Source organism: Balaenoptera physalus, assembly GCF_965194825.1.
Source record: "Balaenoptera physalus genome assembly, chromosome: 13".
NCBI lineage: Eukaryota > Metazoa > Chordata > Mammalia > Artiodactyla > Balaenopteridae > Balaenoptera > Balaenoptera physalus.
Genome location: NC_138892.1, coordinates 88,638,521 through 88,653,835, shown reverse-complemented (window position 1 = coordinate 88,653,835; position 15,315 = coordinate 88,638,521). Strand labels below are relative to the sequence as shown.

Genomic DNA, 15,315 nt, shown 5'->3' with positions numbered 1-15,315 from the left:
GTATGTTTATGAGTTTAAGATTCTTATTTTCTTTCAATGCTTTCACATGCTGTGGGCGCAGAGGCATAAAAGTAAAAGGGAAAAAGAAAAAGGGAGTGGGTAAGTGACTGTGTATGATCATTACAAATGTCTTTGAAGTTTCTTGAAATGTGAATTTTCCAAAGTCTACGTTGATTAATTTTTACCAAGTAGAAAAATCACCAGTCATATGGTCACAGGATTTTTTTAAAATGCTACCTTTTTCATTTTTGTACAAATAAACAGGTGTATAGTTTCTTCAGCCCTGTTGAGTAGGCATGCCTTACCCAGAGGGTCATAAACATCATCGACCAGCATTTGGTAACTGTATTCCCTGTGCATGATACTGGGCTAGTCATTTCAGCAGAATAAGAGTGAGGAACTGTTTAATTTTATTTTGATTATTCAAATCGACTATTGTAGGCAAAGAATAACTACCTAGCAGAGTCATACCAAAAATCCCTCTGACAATCGAAGATTCACAGAGCTGAATCTGGGAAGTAAGTGATAATCACTGGAATGGCTTCTGTGAACAGAAAAGGGCATCCTAAACAATTCTGACAGACAATAAGTGAATATCCAAAAAGAAGCAGTGTCTGGTATACAGAGCAGTATATTCTTTGAAGTTAGGTTTGAATGCCTGCTCAGTACATACCAGCAACGTGATCCCAGGCAAGTTTCTGAAATTCTCCAAGCTTCAATCAGCTCATCTATAAAAATGGTGATAACAGTTCTACCTTTTAGGATTGTGGTGAGATTAGAAATATAAACAATGCAAATTGTCAGCAAGTATACAGTTGCTCAATAAATGAAGCTGTTGTTATTATTGCTATTATATCATCTGGAGAGGTGTCTTTCTAGGTTAAATCCCTGACTGTAGAATTTCCTCACATGAATTACATAAACATACATCTAGTCTTATATATTTGTATATTTAGATACACATAAGATCTATCTGCAGTTGTGTATGTATATGCAAATATACACAAATACAAGCATATATGCCTAGTAGTAGATGTGTTCTGTCCAGTCGCAGGAAACAAAAATAAATATTTTGACTTAAAGCTCTGTAATCATATTGAGTAAATACTAATAAAAGTTTCACAGTTTCCGTAAGTGATACTTTGGGCAAATTACTGAACCTGTCCGTGTCCTTAGCTACAGAATACAGAGGATAAAACCTGCTTCATAGGGGTATATGAAAATTAAGTGTGATTTTTTTTTCTATATAACACATCGCACAATGCCAGACAGAGAATAAATGAATGTTTGCCTCCTTCCCCTTCCCCTTTAATTACCAAGTTTCCTCCACCTATAAATTTAGTCTATTTTTGCCCATCCTTACCTGCTTCTCTCAAGTTGAAGGATAAATGCCTCTGCTTCTTTCTGATCCTTCCAATTATGTTATGTATTCCATCACTCCTTCCACCAGAATAATTTTCTCCTTTATTACATGATTCCTCTGTCTATTTTTATCATAAATTCCTTCTCATCCACTAGTTCCTTCTCCTTAGCCTAAGATATACTCATTTCCCCCATCATGAAAATAATTTTCCTAAAGAGAAATTATAAAATGACAGAAAAGATGGAAAGCCTATATAGGAAAATGACCATAGAAAAACTGAAAAGATTGTTAAAGATCTATCTCCAAAAAATGTCAGACAGGTAGATTTTTTTTTTTTTCCTGACCCAGGTAGTTTTATATTTGTTCTAATAAAACTAAGTTAAAGAGAATTTTTTTCTTGTTTAAACAGTCCCAAAACATTAAAATGATTAAAAGACTCAATTCTTTTATAGCATTAGCACAATCCTGATACCAAGTCATGACCAAGACAGTATTGTGTGTATAGACACACACACACTATTATAGACCAAAATCACTTTAAAAAAAAAGCAAAACTCTACCAAGTAGACCTCAAGGGTGAATTAAAGAATAATGTACCATAACCATATGGCATTCATTACAAGGATGGAAGGCTGATTCAACGCAAATACATATACTTAAGTAATTTTTTACATTTAAAAGAGTAGACAAAAAGTGAAAACCCACAAGCAAATTGTTAAAGTCTTTGAAAAAAGTCGCCAACCATTCCAGATTTGTTTAGTGTAAGTTAGGAAGAGAAGAAAACTGCTTTCTAATGGAGTTTATTTGTAACAAATAGCAGTCAAACTCATAATTAGTGGTAAAATAGTTGGATTGTCTTTTGTTGGTCCAGCTTCCCTTATTTTTTGCTTCCTTTTCCTTTTCACCAGCAACCGCATTGCCTGTGAGCTTGGCCCTGTCTACTGCCTCTTCCTACTCATCTCCTGTACACTTTTCAATCCACTGCAAATGCTTCTGCTCTTACCTTCTTACAGAAGCTCTTTTCTCAAAGGCGACTGATATCCACCTAATTTCCAAGTCCAGTGGCCTTTTCTCTGGCTTCATCCTCTTTAACTTCTATTTAGCATCTAAGACCATCACACACAAACCCCTCGGCTCTTGGCTTCCCCGTGCGAATTGGGGATGCCTCTTGCGTGACTCTCCTGCCTCTTTGCTTGGCCTTTCTGAGCCTCTCACTCCCTTGTCCTCCTGTACCTGCTCCTCGATATGGGGGATCCCCACTCTACATTTGCCCTTTAATTCATGCCCTACCCAAGGCATGTAGATCAAAGTTAGAAAGGAATGACAGACGAGGAAACTATTGATAAATGAAGTAAACAGAAGACTGCATTAAACAACAACAAAAATACACACGACTTTCACTTTTGGGGTTACAGTTTAAGTGAAGTAGATTTTTTACATAGACAATCTCTACTTACATTACCTTCAGTATGTTTAATACTACCTTGCTGATTTTAAAAAATAGTTTTTAATATTTAACTTTATGAATGTCTTTTCTGCTATTACTCAGTTGTCTTAAATATGTTATTGGCATCTATAATGAATTAACCAATTTAAACAAAGAAACGAGTTTCCTAATTTTGCATTACCTTAATTTTTAACGCTTTCACAACCTATTTAATTTAAAGGTAGCCAGTGCTGTTAGAATTATTAGGATGTATCTGAAGGTAATTTAATAGAATTCAGCAATCATCTATTGAATGCCAGTGACATGTGAAACACTTTTTATAGTCGTCCTTAATACGTAAACTTCAGCCAGATATTACATAAATGAAATTGACTTCAAAATATAAAGTAACAACTTTAAGAAAGTGCTGAGGTTTAACTCTGAAATAACTTTCTTTCCGTAATTTGTAACCAGTAGTAAAATTAAACAAAAAATATCGGAAAGAGAATTACATAGGTGTTTTTAAACTCCTCATTACACAGCCATCAATATCTCAATAAAAAGTCTTCAGTAAAGTAGATCATCTTTCTCCATGCTCTCATCTCCAAATTATTGCCAGATCATTTTCTGCTGCTATGATCTCCTTCCCCATCACCGTAAAACTTGGAAACCACTTTACACATTTGTTTGTAAATAAAACTCCTCTTCATCCTTTGCTTCTTCTTTTTCTTTCTTTTTTCTTTTTTTGGCCACGCCTTTTGGCATACGGGATCTTAGTTCCTCGAACAGGGATCAATCCCATGCCCCCTGCAGTGAAAGCACTGGACCACCAGGGACGTGCCCTTTGCTTCTTCTTTTCTTTCCTCTGATATGTGTATCCCTTAATGTTACACCTTTCAGATAACTTAGGAAGTCAATGCTACTGTGGTCTCTTATTTGATACATGTTTCTCCCTTAAAGAAAATATAAATCAAAAACTCAAACCTAGACAACGTAAAATAGGGTATTATTCACTTTACAAAGAGATCTTTAACATTACAAAAAATTGCCTACAGAATCCCTATAAATAGTGATTTTTTTCTAGTGCATGAAAAGCATAAAGCAATTAAATAACATACATTTACACTCAACTTTTCCAAAATTGTATCAGTTTGCAAGTGGGCTGCAACTTGTTCTCATCAGATTGTTGCACCCCATGTAATGTGGAATTGAAAATGAGGCACAGCCAGAGGTAACACAATTCCTTGACTCCAGCTATGGTATTTACTTTTCTAGATCAGGGACGTCAAACATTTTTAAAGCCATTGGAATACTTCTCCAATAGAAATCTTACAAGGGCACAATTTATAAAAGAGATAAAAGTAGTAGGCTTATGTCCTTTCCCCTTCCCTTCACTAACTGGCCCCAGGGTCACATATAAAAAACCTACAGTTCTCCTCAGAGTACAGTTTGAAACAATTGTACTAGACTAGTTTCTGCTTACTGCTAAAGATCTGGCTACCAAAATCGAAATCTTACCATAGATAGAGTCCCAACATGCCCAGTTGGGAGTGCCTTGGGCACCACCCAGGAACATGCCTTGTTCTTTGTTTAAAATGGTACCCAGGGGGCTTCCCTGGTGGCGCAGTGGTTGAGAATCTGCCTGCTAATGCAGGGGACACGGGTTCGAGCCCTGGTCTGGGAAGATCCCACATGCCGCGGAGCAACTGGGCCCGTGAGCCACAACTACTGAGCCTGCACGTCTGGAGCCTGTGCTCCTCAACAAAAGAGGCCGCGATAGTGAGAGGCCCGCGCACCGCGATGAAGAGTGGCCCCCGCTCGCCGCAACTAGAGAAAGCCCTCGCACAGAAACGAAGACCCAACACAGCCAAAAATAAATAAATTAATTAAAAAAAAAAAATGGTACCCAGAACATGGGTCGCACACACAAATGGTCAATGATGGTAACAATAACAATTTTTTAAACAGTGAACAGATAAATCTCCTTGACACAGGAATGGTTTCCTTTTCCTGTGCCAGTGGTTCTGCCTGCCCACTCTAACACACACCCCTTCCAGGAATGGCATTTGGCCATCCTGGCAACCAGAATTAGAGCAAAGAAAATATGAAATTTCTCTTCAAAACATTAAGTGGAAAGACGAATGCAAAGCCAAGCAAAAAGTACCCAGATTCAACATGCACATTATTAAATGTCACTTCATAGTTAGACACTTTATGAACGTCAAGTGAACATGGACATGTATAAGTTGGGAGACTGGGAATAAGTAGGACCTATTGCAAAGGATCGGCAAGTAAAGAAAGTCTAAAAGGACATACAAGTTACCAGTTACAACTGTTACTTGCAGGGAGCAAAGGGAGTAGAAATTGGGCAAATATTCAATGGGAATGGGGAAATATTTTTCGTGGTACACATTATTATACTTTTTGAATTCTGAACCATGTGACTACATCCAAAAAAAGCAATTAAGTAAATCGAAGTTTTTCCAAAATGAGGATAAAAAGATAATTCCAACAGACCATTCTGAATATCTTGTTAGTATAACAATACACTTGTGTTGGTTTAGGGGGAAAAATCAGCAACAAGAGAATGTTTCATCTTAAGAATCTAGATTTAGGCCAAGCAGGTCCATCAGTCAGGAATACTGCTTATTCTCCTTGAGATAACTCTTTCAAGAAAGAGGGATCTATTGACTGAACCAAGGATTCATGCCCTGATTATCAAAGAGAGATAACAATGAGGAGAGGGTTTCCAACAGTCCGGCTAACTGATAGGTGTCTTCAAGCTACAGGTCAACCATCCAGGGGACATAGGGGAAAAAAAAGTCGATGTCTTGCCTCAAATAAAAAATCAGAGAAGGAATTGCACAGCTCTCTGTTTAAAAAAAAAAAAAAAAAAAAAGGTGCATAGAAAAAGACAAATCATCAAAAGGCTTCTTAGAAGAGAATCATTAAAACCTGACAAAAATGAAAAAAATAAGAATTCTTTCAAAATTAAACAGACATTTCAGCCAAATGTCAATATCCCCAAAACATCTTGTCCAATCATTAGATGCAAAGAATATTATGAATGAAGAAATAAGAACAAAATACAATGACACCTAGGAGATACCATGGTTTATTAAACTGGGTAAAAAGGCAAAATATTCTGGTAAAGACCATGTTTCTGTGAGCCGTTGGAAGGTAGCTGGCACTCCATCACTTAGCGAATAACTAAGCAGGTCTGCCTTGCCTCTGGGACCAAGAGCCTTTCCCACTGTGACTGGGAGAAGGGGATGGCACTCAACATGATCTTTAATCAGGTTGAGGGTCATGTGTGCTGCAACTTTTTTGATGGTTCTTATGGCATGCCTTCCTATACATAGCAGAGTTACACACTGAAATCAAGTATTAGTGTATGAAAGCATTTGTCAATAAAGAAACACACTAATTAGGTGCCTAAGTGTGTATATAGTTGAAGTAAGTGCTTTACAATGGTCAGTGCAGACAGACCTGTCCCCACCTTTGAGCAGCTCATGGTCCAAGAGGAAGAGACCCACTTATAGGAATCCATGTTCATACACCCACAGGAAGCAACAGAGATGATTTATATTTTGAAATCAAATGCTAACTTCTGACCAATATAAAATTAATAGGTGAATTCTGAAGCAGCATAAAATAACTTATAAGTCCATTTAATTCTATGTTTGGAGCCTGAGGTTAATTGGCTTTTTTTTTTCAAAGTCCAAAAACTGTTTTCAAACATCTTAATACTTAAATTTACAAAATGAGTACTGTATTTTTTAGAGCAGATGGATATCCATGGTTATACTAATTCTCTTTCATGCCACACCCCCTCAATCTGTCCAAAGTAACATTCAGAGTAACTCTACCCAATTCAATCCCATGGCCTTGAGGAGGTTGGATTTGTTTTAAAATGGTTCATCATTTTGCTGCTGGCACAAACCTTTGTGGGCCTCTCCTACTCAAAGGAAGGGATCAGATATTGTAATAAAAAGTCCCCCAAAACGGAAAGTAAATGGCCCCTCTATTCATTTTACAATGCCTTTTTAGCTAGATAAGTTTAATGCCTTATTTAGCAGAAGAAGTAGTCAAAAGTGAGGTGCATTTTAATCTGTGCATGCTACTTTCAAGAAGGTAAAAGAAAGAAAAAGCCAGGCTACATTGATATCAGAATAGTAGGAAGACAAAGAAGGTTAAAAGCGAAGAAGACACAAATGATCATATAAAGAAAGAATTAGTAAAATACTATAGCGAAGGCAATCGTGAAAATAAAAATAGTAAGAGAGAGGAAGGGCAAAATAATTTTAAGAGCAACTATATTGTGAATAAACATAACTAAAATACCTGAAACATCACTTTGGATTTTCTACCCCTATGGAGATTATCAGGGATTTCCCACTGCCCTCTTTACCTCCTGACAAATTAATATTAACACTTTTGTGTTCACTCACATGAACTTAAAAAACAATTTTCGAATGCAGTTTATTGCATGACTGTAATCTTTTAAAGTTGTGTTTTAAATTTCATTGCAAATGCATATTGACTCATATAGACTTTTGTTATTAGTATCGATAATTTAAAGCAACAAAAATAAATGGCATCCAAGTGACTGTTAAACTTTCATAAATTGAATTATCTTCAATAACTGCTCAGTTAGCAAAATTAACTTTTTCTTATCACCACTACACAACACAGGCAAAAATGTATTACCATGTGCAGCTACGGATACACTTTTTTTTTCTAATTTTGTGTTTTACATAATTTCTGAAAATAGCTTGTAAATATTTCATTTGTGATTTGAGGTATTAATAAGATGACACTCACTGGAATGGCATAATGTAGCCAACAGCAGGGAACAAGTTTGCTGGTATAAAATCTAAATATTAATAGCAGCCTGAATTGTTCCACAGTCTTTAAATTTTTTATAAAGAGAATGATACACGAAATAAGGCTTGTTGTTTTCTTCCAAATTCTAAAATGTGCCATTCTTTCAAGTAAATCCTCTGAGCAGAATTTTTACGGTGTGACTGCCATCCCTTTGCAGCTCTGCAAAGCAAGGTAAGATAGCCTAGCATAGCTTTTATCTGCAAGGATTCCCTGAGGCAGTTTCTGTAAAAGGGTTAATGACAGATGTTTCCATTAAATCTGACCTACCTCTTAATTTTACCATTGCCTGATAATATCCTGGCTTTGTGCTTATTTGCATGGGCAAATGGAGTCACTCCATAACAAGTAACACACCGCCCTCATTGAAACAAAAGGTCAATTCATTTTAAACCGATGTGCACAATATTTTTTGTAGTTGCAGTTAAAAAAAAAAAAATCCCCTTTCATACAATGCTACTATTTACAAAGAATTAAAAGCTCTGTTTTCTAAACCCCTGGACACAATGTACATCTGTAGGCAGAAACCAGTACTACCAATAGAAATCAATACATCTCCTCGTAGGTAACTAACTAGAAAAATCACTTCTGTCTCTAGAATGTTCCTCTTACTTTTTACACTAAATACAACCGGGGAACAGTGTATTTTCTTTGCTGAGAAATTAGTTGAAAACGCCAAAATGCTAGCAGCACTTTCTTGTTTACTGAGTGTTATTACTTTCGCAAAGAAAAAAAAAAATCTGTAAATATAGAGATATATATTGTCTTAGGTTAGTTAAAAGATATAGGCTTTTTAGCCTTTAGGCAGCCAGCCCAAAGTGGCCAAACTATTTTACCGCATGAAAAGAGTAAGTGACCTTGAACCTTGACTAGGTTGCTGTAATAGGCCCCTTAAAAAAATAAATAAAGGCAATTTAAATAGCTTTGTCTAAGGCTCTGTTCAAGCCACTTCTTCTGATGGGAGGATCAAATCAGGTGAAGACAAATGTCAAAGGGCCTTTCATGATTCTTGTGAGGAGATATCTCAAATATATACTTCCTTTTTGAATAGTCTATAACCAAGACTCAGGAAACATTGCATTGATCTAACTATGCTGTTTCACTTTATCATAACATTTAAGGAGTTTAAAATTAGCACTTGCTAGAGAAGTACTCTCTCTGTAATCATATACAGCGTTCTATACATATATACACACATACACTCTATGCATGTCATATTTCATCTTTATCATTAGAATCTCTAAGACATTTAAGTATTGAAATTGTGGCATTAAATTTCACCTTATTCTGAAAACAGCTCTCCTGTGTGTTACTGATAGTAAATCCATATTCAGAACACTCCCTTTAAAGGAAAAAAAAAAAAAAACCACTCCCTTTATACCAAAATCTTTACTTATCTTAACAGGAAATAGGCTAGATGGGTCGTTAGAAGAGTGACCTTGCTGAAGAGCTGATTTTCTTCATCTCAGATAAATAAAACCCACATTTGGCACTGAGGCATTGCAACTCATTGAAACAACTTAGAAAACTCTACTTACCTAGTTCAGAGTCTGACTTTTAATGGATTTGCTCAAGAAAATTCTGTTCCCACTGTGCCACCTTAAATTAATCTGACAATGAAATAGACCTGGAAGGAAAGCTGGATGGACTCCTTAGGGGCCCAAGGAGTCTTCTCTGCTGGCCTGTGTGCCCGTGGTGGGTGAGGCATACCTTCTCCTCCCACAGATTGCTGGCATCTAAGTCCCAGCCCCACCCTCAAATCTGGATCCACCTACAAAACTCGAGGAAAAGGAACCACATCTCCCCTGCTAATTCCCTATGGATGGTCTTTGAAGACTCGAGCATGATCAAAAGTATTAAAAAAAAAAAGAAGAGAAATCAACAAATATTTACTGAGTACATAGTATACACAAGGTTCTAAGTACTGTGAAAGATACAGTAGGGGAAAAAACTCTGGTTCCCTTTTTTTTTTTAATTTTTATTTTATATTGGAGTATAGCTGATTTACAACGTTGTGTTAGTTTGAGGTGTATGGCAAATGTGGTTCCCTTTCTGTACAAGCTTACTGCTTCATTAAGTAATCATAAAAGAGTTAGTCATATCAGACTATAAAAATAATATCAAAAATATAAAAAATAATAAATTAAATGAATGGGATTGGCTGTGTTGTGCAATGGAAGAAACTGGGCATTTTAATCAGGTGATGGTTTGGGTTTATTAATCCATTTTTTTACCTAGGGTAAATCAGTAAATAAAAGGGAAGTCAGAACAACTGGTGATTTAAATCATAGTTTTGTGGTAATTAAAACAACAAAACAAAACACTACAATAGCAGCCAGCATGTACTGAGCACTTATAATGTGTTAGGAACCATGCAAAGCAGTCTATATACAATGATGTCACTTAATCTTCACAATTACCCCATGAAAGTAGGTACAATTATTTCCCCCATTTTATAGGTAATGAAACTAAGGCTTGAAAGGATTACATTTTTCCTCAAGGCACAGTGCTAGTAAGTGGTGGTGGAGCCAAGAATCACACCTAGACATTCTGACTCTAGTCAATACTCTCAACCTTGATATCTCCCTTGCGGGTACATGGGCTTTGGAATCAGACAGATGGGGTTTTAGTCCGAATTCTCCCATATATTCGCTCTGTGACCTCAGGCAAAGTTCTTACATTTGTAAATTAGGAAAAATAATACTGTTCCGTTGACATGGGGATTGTTTTGACCTGCCTGCATCTTCTTTTCTCTTAAAAAAAAAAACACATCTTTTTCTGTGGGGAAAAAACTGTTCCCCAACTCTCAAACCATGCCCTGGCCAAAAAAAGCATTTTATCTCCTCAGCCACAAGGGTGGGTTCAGGTATGGACCCAATCAATATACAGGCCAAACCAACACATGACCTATATGGGACTTTTGATAGAGTTAGGAGGAAAGAAGCCCTAACTTTTTAATTTTAGGATAAAGGACTGGAGCTGCTTGGGCAGAGGCCATATGCACAAAAGCCTGTCTAAAAATGAAGCCAACACAGAGAAAGGCAAAGAGAGATGAGAGATAAAGAGAGCACATAAGCCCCGGAATGGTCATGCCTAAAGCTAGGCAATTCGTGAAATGTTCATTCATGTGAACCAACAACACTCTCTCCCGTTTTATGTTCAAGCATATTTGAATTGGGTTTCTGTCACTTATGACCAAAAGAGCCCAGGCTATTAAATCACCTCATAGAGACAATGCGTGTGAAGAACTCAAGATACTTGTAATTAGTAAGTACTCAATGAAGGTTGGACGTTTTCCTTGTCATTTTAGTTATTACTATTGTCAGGTTTCCATACCAAAATTGAGGATCTTGGATGAAAACCAGGGTTGGAGAAAAAAGAAATACGATGGTTCAGTTTCCCTGTACCAGGTATAATCAAAGAACAGAGGGACAACTTTTAAGGAGTCCCAAGTATTAAGGAACACCAAAAGTCAGCTTGTCTTCCTTCCCAGCCAATGCTAGTATTTCCAACTGGCCTCGCTGTGTCTCCAGAGGAGCCAGAACCAATTATTACTGTGTGCCCACATTGTAGTCATAATGTTCAGTGATATATCCAAATGATTATCCAGATAGAAATAACATTTTATAAAAACCAAGGCCCCACTTTATTTTGCTACTACTGCAGTGTCAATGATAACTTCTGTGCAAAACTCTAAACATAGAGTTTTTTGCAAAAAGCTAAAGCAAGCTGGTCCTGAGAACTTTCCTCAATGTCACCCAAAAGTCTAACGTCAGTAATTAGGTCTCTTGTAGTAACTGAGTCACTTGAGGTTTATATGGTCTCCATATACCCATTGCATCAATTTGACAGAAAAGAAACTTTCTTTCTTCTGCTTCCTTCTTTGAACAGGCCTTATAATATAAGAAGCAAGAATGGTTCCAGAGGAGCTGTTTTGAACCACTGCGTCAATCACATGAACATTAAAATATGGCTTGCTAGTCATTACTATATAAAGTATCCTCTTGCTCTGTGGAAAATGGTTTCAAATAATTGTTTTGTTTGAACGGGAGTTTTGTTCTCTTTTAGTATAGCAATTTGAGAGAGAAAAAAAATTTTAAGATACATTCAAGAAACAAACCAACATTAAAATAGTTGAATCAACTAATTATCATCCAATGGTATCCTCATATTTGCAGAGAGTCATACATGGTGGGCTTCTAGACCCAAGAGGCAGACCTCACATCCTGACTGTACAGTTGGCAAACTGACGCGTAACAGCAAGAAAGGGACAAGTATCTGACTTGACGTGCCTGAGCAAAGAATATTCTTCTCTGACTCTGAAATGCTATTTTTTTTTTCCAGGCCTCTCTACCGCAGAGCTAATAAGCATTGAGTGGAATCAAGTCTGAAAAGATTTTCACCTTAGTTCTGATTTCTTTCTGGTTTTAGCACAGTTGATCTTCAGCATTGTTAGTTTGTAGTCTGTGCTTGAGAATGCCATGTGATGTAAGAATAACACAGATATTTGCCAAAAAGAAACTAACTGGACGACTGATTAAATACCCATAGCTCTAAATGTTTTTGAGTGACAGAGACTGATGAAGGAATGTATTACATTGTCGGAAATTCAAGCCCACAAAGACTCATTCCCTTAGTAATGACCAGAGCTCTTCAACTATGGTTTCTCTGTAGGGAAAAGTAGAAGGGTGGGACTGTCTGACAGCTTTCTCAAGACAAGGCCCTGAAGCGTTAGAGCTTGCCAGTGGGCCACCACAGAAAATTCTACTGCTTATATGAAGCGCCACACTAAGTTGCAGGAAAATAAATGAACAAAATATCCAGGCTAGCAATTCTTTCAAAGAAGTTCTGAGACTTAGAAACTGAACAGAGTATTATGAGAGGGGATGCTGCCGATCTGGTGTGGAGTGGCCCTGGGCAAGTTATTTTGCGTCCCACTTTCTTCAACTCTAGACTGTTGTTACCACAGCGATCACTGATAATAAAAACATCCTCGCAACAACTCCTAGGAACGATACTGTGAGAACTGATGTGTGTACAGTGATTTAAGGATGAAGGAAGAGAGGCACAGTGTTATACTATTATAAAGTGCTTTATCAACCAGCATATTACATAATGTGTTATAATGTACCGTGTGCCCATGGAAACATGAAATCATTCATAACTCTTAAGTACTGCCAGATGCGTAACTATAACAAATTTCTACCCTTACTGAAGAATTCACCCACACACTCACTTCTCCAACCAGTATTTCCACTGGTAACTGTCAGAATTGAGAAATCATAGAATAGACCCTTATTCACGTCTCTGCGGTAATTACATATAGTTTGCTTCATATTTGGATAGGGAACATGTCTTATTCATAATTTTATAACTAGTGACTTGGCCTATTCTGGTACACAAGTAGTGCTCAGTAAATGTTTATAGAATGAATGAATGAATGAATGAACAAATGAACAAATAACAGACACAGTAAATCAAAGAATAAACCTTTGAGTAATGGCGCTACTTAGACTAAGAAGAGTCTCTAATGCAAGAAACTTTTAAACTGGAGGTGGTCAAAGATTGGCTCCTTCTCAGCAAGTCTATATGCTATTTCTTAGTATCAGTTCATTTGTCACTTGTCATAAGTTCCTGGAATGTACAAGTAATCCTATTACAAGAGATCCTTGCCATTCTCAGTGGAGGCATCTGGCTTCACTTAAGGATGCTGAATTTCATTTTTCAGTGGCTGGGAACATGGTACATTACAACCTTTACACAGATTGAAGAATCTCTGAATATTATAATATACCTGCGATAGGTGAAGAAATACTCTAAATATTCTAAACTAATAATCATAAGGCACGCAAATGCAATGAAGTGGAAAAAACTCGGTACTTGGAATCAAAGGATCTAGCTCTGCCACGTTCTTGCTCTACATAACCAGAATTTGGCCTACATAACCAGTTTTCCCTGAGCCTCTGTTTTCATCTGTAATGACAACTATGTGTAATTTTTTAAAACTCATGCATCCAGGATCAATGAGGCAATTTAGTAAGTCAAATAATATGTAAGTATATAAGTGGTATATAAATGGAAAACGCCACACGATAGCGTGACAACTAATTATAAAATGGCAGAGAAGTCTGTGGTAGTGTAAATAAACTGTGAGATCATTAAGCTCAGGGTTCATGACTTACTCATCTCTGTAGCTCTTGTACCTAGAACATGGCCTAAAAAAATTCGAATGCATCACCAATGTCAGCTGCTGAATTGGAGGCACCAAGATATGTGCATTCAATTCTCAGAGGGGTCCTTCCAAGCTCCCCTCTGATAAACTCTAAGATGGCATTCTTCAAAGTGTGGTCCTCCCAAAGCCAGCAGTAGATTCGGCTAGTTTGTTTGTTAAAAATACAGGCTCCCAAAACTCATCCAAGGAGATTGTAATGCAATATTTCAAGCACCCAAGATAGCTCTCATATACACGGGTACAGTAAGTTTTAAATTTACTTTTGAAAATCCAGTAGCTATGGCACAAGATCAGTTCCATCAGAGAGGGTGTGTGCTCTTAACTCATGCTTTACATATCCAGCTTTTTACAGTTCACAAACTGCTTTCAAATACATAAAGTATAACATTAAAGCAATGAGAAATCATCAAAAAATGTGTAGTAATCACAAATGTAAAATAATATAATTAAAAACAAAGTTGCATCCATAATAAATTTAAATATGGTTGGTTTTTCCTGAAGACATTATAAGGTTATTGTCTTTATCTTCCTATGAGACTGTGCTCTATATGGTTCTACACCTTGCTTTGTTCCCTGCTGTATCCTGGCCTCAAAAAAGGGCTGGCGCATAGTAGATACTCAATAAATATTTGTTAAACAGAACAATGAATATATATATATATATATATATATATATATATATATATATATGAAAGTAAACTAGCTCAGGGGTCATGACTTACTCATATCTCATGAACTTACATCTCAGAAGAGTTGTTGGCTTAAAATATGTCTGTTAATACATAAGGATGGGTTCACATGACAGAGTTTATAGCCTAAGTTCTCTTTATCAGAAGAATGTAGGGACACAGGGCACAAATATAGGCTATCACCTTAAGAGATTTCATACATATTCCTCTGAGATACTAACTTTTAAGCTGAGGTTGGAAATGCAAACTGTAAGGTAATTATCCTTAATTTCCAAATGCTTTTATTTTAAAATTAAACCCAGTTGCATAGAAAAGCCTTCCTAATGAAGAATGACAATTTGCTTTGCACTGAGGGAAAAAAGGACATAATAGTTTGGGGACTGGAGAGTGTACAATGGCCAGATTGTCCTGCAGTTATGAGAATGTCAATGGGCTGGCAGAGATATTAAGTTCAAGAACCTGATCTTGACTAGCTGTTGTATGCTGGACTCCAGGTCTTGTCTGATTACTCTGTGCCCTCCAACCCCTCAAAGATGAAGAAAGGGTAACTAACTAGTTGCAGGTATCAAAAACAATGATAAGAAGAAGGCAAGAGAACCATATGGATGTCGCTTGGCAGTGATGGTCTCGCTAATCAAAGAGCAGAAGTCCAGTTTCCACAGGGGTGCCATCTGTCTCTAATCACCCCTTGAGGTACATGAAGATGGGTTTGAGAATATTT

At 36.8% G+C, this 15,315-nt stretch overlaps 1 protein-coding gene and 1 long non-coding RNA gene across 2 annotated transcripts in view; one reads left to right on the top strand and one right to left on the bottom strand.

Moving 5' to 3' along the window:
- Positions 1-15,315, bottom strand: part of SOX5 (SRY-box transcription factor 5) — a 990,465-nt gene that overhangs the window by 487,730 nt on the left and 487,420 nt on the right. The window lies entirely within an intron of this gene.
- The window catches only part of LOC309640715, a 93,541-nt gene that overhangs the window by 36,984 nt on the left and 41,242 nt on the right, over positions 1-15,315 (top strand). The window lies entirely within an intron of this gene.